The sequence below is a fragment of the Stigmatopora nigra genome, chromosome 3 (assembly GCF_051989575.1).
Source record: "Stigmatopora nigra isolate UIUO_SnigA chromosome 3, RoL_Snig_1.1, whole genome shotgun sequence".
Lineage (NCBI taxonomy): Eukaryota > Metazoa > Chordata > Actinopteri > Syngnathiformes > Syngnathidae > Stigmatopora > Stigmatopora nigra.
The window spans coordinates 4,973,181-4,977,749 of NC_135510.1; positions in this window are offsets into that span (position 1 = coordinate 4,973,181).

Consider the following 4,569-nt stretch of genomic DNA (forward strand, 5'->3'; position numbering starts at 1 on the left):
CTCTGGAGAACAAAATGTGCAAAGTCGTTGGTTCGGCCTGCCATTTTTTGGGGTTAAAATCAATAAATGACAATTAAAGTGTTTAGGAGTTGAATGAAATGAAGTTTTTTTCAAAAAAAATTTGAGATGTTGATTAAAAATACATGAAGAAATGCAGAAATGCAATTCAATGCATAGGTGAAATAGGTTTATTCACCTATTGTCCATAGAGTGTCGCCATTGAGCTCTCCACTCTTACACTGGGTAAACACTTTCTTTTTCTTCTAAATTTCCTAGTTCATTATCTGAATACAATATTTAATCTGCAAATGTATGATATAAAAATGTAGACTATTATTTACATTAAGTACTGTTTTTTATTTATTTTGTTTATTTAAACACAAGGAGTTAGCCCACTCTTCTTCTCAATTGCTAATTTATAATAGTCGACGACTCCATTGCTTTTTAACAGGGTAAAACCAACTGCTGTGATTGGCTTATTTTTTCTTCTTCTTGCCCTAACCCCCCCCCCCCCCCCCCTTTTCTTGTGTGGTTATTAATTTAATTATTTTCTTGATGGCTGGTTTAATTTAATGTATGCAATAGTAGAAATTCTAGATTTGTACATAGTAGGGGTAAAAAGCAAAGACAAAAAAAGTTTTATGTTACAGCATTATGTTTGTGAGGCATTTCCATGTGTTTTAAACACTGCCACAGCCCTTCGACCCCCCCAACCCACCAAAGCAGAACTTTGTTGAACCGTGTTTGTATGTATATGTGTCTTTTTCTATTGTTTTTAAATGGGTATTACAGTACTGCACATCCAAAGATTTTTAAAAGAAATCAAAAAAAAGGTGAAAAATATGTATAATGTTGAAAAGCACTGGCATTTGTGAAGTAGAATTTTTTTGGTTTATTTTTTTTTTCAATTAGTCATTCTCACGGGTATAGAATTTAGAAGGCGTAGTTATGTGGGGGGGGGGGGGGGGGGGGGGTCGGTTTTTCCTGTCTAAAAAAATGTACAATCTGCTGAAAAAATGAGGGCTGCAAATCCCGCCCACTTTGCTGTACACAAACCATGAGTGGCGAGTGGGTGGAATGGTGGCTGGGCAGCCGGTCTGCCACGAGAGGGCGCTGTGTCACGGATGTTTGGGTTTGTTTTGTTTTTCCTGCTCATTTTTAATGCTTTTTTCTTGATTATTTTTGGTCAACCGTGGACCTGCTGCCTCACTCCATTGAGTATCTGTTCTTTAGGTACGTATTTGTGTCATGAATATGAGCAAAGTCTAATAAAAGTGCAAAAAAATGGATGCAAGGATTCACTGGGCAAGTATGTGTGTGGGTATGATGTTATATTCCTAAAAAAAAAGTTTTTTGTGTTTACACTTTTGGGGTTTTGTGTCCTTTTTTGTCATGCCAAAGAGTTAAAAAAAAGTCAACCCTAGGGTTGCGAGTTGTAAACTTTCTATATGAATAAACTGGAATTTTGCTACATTTTGCAGGGAGCTTTGACATTTTTGCAAATTTAATGGAATTTGCTTTGCATGCATGACAAAGGACATTCATTTAATTCATACGTACTATAAAAATAATATTTATTGATCTTAAAATGGCATGACTAAAAGTCGATGTAGTTCCAAAAATCCATTTCAACTCAGAGCTAATAAATGATCCCTCAGAACTAAAAGACTACAAAAAATATAAATATAAAATACCATCACATATCCTGACATGGATAGTTTCAACAGATATGAGACAAATCATACTCCGAAAGCACAAAAAATAGGGCTAGGGTTAAGGTTAGGGTTGGCTCAGTCAGTAGAACGTAAGGCTCTTAACATCAGGGTTGTGAGTTCGAGCCCCACATTGGGCGTGTCCGTCGCTTCAGCCTACATTTGCACGGTCAAATCACCCACGGTTAACTTTTTTTTTTAGAAGAAAAGGGTTGCAGTACTCGTGTTAGCCTGCTAGGTGGAAGTAACGCCATATGTTTTGCTTAGACTTCTTCGTTTTGACCACAACATAAATATCGTGCATACAAGTATCCAACGTTGGAACATGGTCTCGAGCTCAACGCATTAACTAACCTATTGTCTCCCATTGGCGACGATAGACGTCCGACCCTTAAGATTCATGCAAAGTGGAAGTGGAAATTACAAACTATTGCAAGCTTCATCTAGTTCAGAATGTCTAGATTTTGGGCGTGTGGGATTATGTGATACCGTTCATGCTTGACAGGGAGAAAATGGTTTGTGTGTTTACTGGCAACTAGCATTATGATAGTATTAACATAACATAACGCAGCCGGTCCGCCTACACGTCACCGCTTTCTGTTGTAGTACCAAAAGTGGCCTGTGGATGTTCCCATGGCGCCAGGTGCACAGAATGCCCAAAATTAGAACACAAAGAAGAAAGAATTAGAAAACCTGTGCTAATGTTAGTGAGTAATCATGTCGCTTGTTAAAGTAAACTGTTTTTTATTTTGTTAACCAAACACAAAAATAAATTGTAACCCCTTTTAATCGTTTAGTCTTCACTCACATTGTTCATACGATTTATTAACTGACAGGTGAACATTGACGGTAACTTTAATTGGACAATCTGCCACCTAAGGTTGACCGCTTGTAAATATTGGAAAATTAGGCAAATAAACTGATTTTGGTGAAGTAAATTATTAAACGAGCGCATGAGGGCAAAAACAAAACACGGTCTTTCTCAAGGTCCCCTATAAGTAGACCCCCATTTTGTCAAAACACATTTTGGAGTAAAACACAGGCGTCGTTTGTATAAACTTTGGTCCTTTGTTGGCTCATTATCTGCTGCCTGTTGTTTGCAGTAATGCTGTGAACTTTGACCTTATTTTCCTCTTTGTGTTATCAAATCAGTGGCCAGGAACCTTTTTCCAAACAGGTCTTTTTACTTTGAATTTCCCTTGCTTTTATCACAATTGTCTGAAATTGTAGTACTTCTAAGAGTCAGGAAAACAACACAAACAACTTACTGTTTAAAAAAGAAACAACGTTAACGGACAAATTCCACATTCATTTGGTCACCTCTTTTAGTTACTATATCTCATTGCATTGTGGAAGACAGTAAACCATTGTGACAGAATAAAAATACAAAACCAACTGAAGTTTGACCATTAGTATAAACTATAAGAAAAACATGTGCGACTAATATGTAGATTTGAACGCAAAACGTACATTAGTAAGGTTCATGAGTACAACTAAAAAGAGTAGTGTTATAGTAAGCAGTGTTCCATGCCATATATAGGCAATGTATTTTAAAATGTTTTTGTCAGAATAGTGTCAATTATTCCTCCAAGTCGTACAGTAACAAAAGCAAAACAAAACAAAGGATCGTTTTTTACATATACGATCTTTGTCGCCATACTGTCCAACCACAGAGCAGAACAAAATGTTCACCACACGTGCGCACGTGAATCCACTCCCAAATCCCTGATCGACCAATGAGCTGCCGGATAAGAATGTTGACACACCCCTTTACTCTTTGTTGAGACGTCGCTAACGTATTGCTAAATAAGTCGTTTGATGAAGCGCATGCATTTGTTGTCGTTGACAATATTCGTTTTTCGACAATTGTTGACGGTTGCCATGGTTGCAAACTCACGTGGAGGAAAAAGGGGAAGTGACTACGAGCGCGTCTGTTGTTGGGACACGTGACAAAACTGTGCTTGTGTGTTTTGACTCACGTTGGGCATTTCGGTTCGCTTTCAGGGATGTGGATCATTTAACGACACTCGGATCCTTTAATGTTGGCTGATTTAAACAGTTTTGTTGTTTTGTTTTTGTTACAGATGTACATTAATCTTTAAAGAATTTACCAGTGATTAGCAAAATTTTACAACTATGCACTGAATAGTACATGTAATATGTTCTAGTTTCTTTTTTTAAATATAATTTCAGATTTAAATAAAGATTTTTTATTAAATCATGTATTATGTGTGGTGTAAAACACTAGCCAGCACCTTCACCTGGGGTTTAACAATAGTACATTTACATTGCTTGGTTAAGCGAAACTCCCGTCAAATCGATCTCATCTCTCATTTTCTGAATCGCTTTATCCTCACTAGGGTCGCGGAGGTGCTGTAACATATCCCAGCTGACTTTGGGCCAGAGGCAGGGGACCCCCTGAATTGGTGGCCAGCCAATTGCAGGGCCCGAGGATACAAACAACCATTCATACTCACACACTTTGGAGATGTGGGAGGAAACCAGAGTACCCGGAGAAAACCCACACAGGCTGGGGTAGAACATGCAAACTCCACACAGGTGGACCGAACTGGATTTAAACCCCAGATCTCCCACAGTGAGGCCGATACGCTAACCACCAAGCCACCATTGGCCAACATCCTCGAGAGAGTAAAGCAAAATCACATTTTAAGTAATTATAAATATTGCAAAATACCGAGTGAAAACACATTGTTCATTTTAACACCATATTTTTGTCTGACATTGTGGAATAATAAAGTGAGACGTTTAAAGGTTAATGTTCGTCACGTCGTGAGGTTCGGTTCTTTTGTGACAGCTCGTCCTGGAACGACACATCACTCGTTTTGACAAGCAAAGC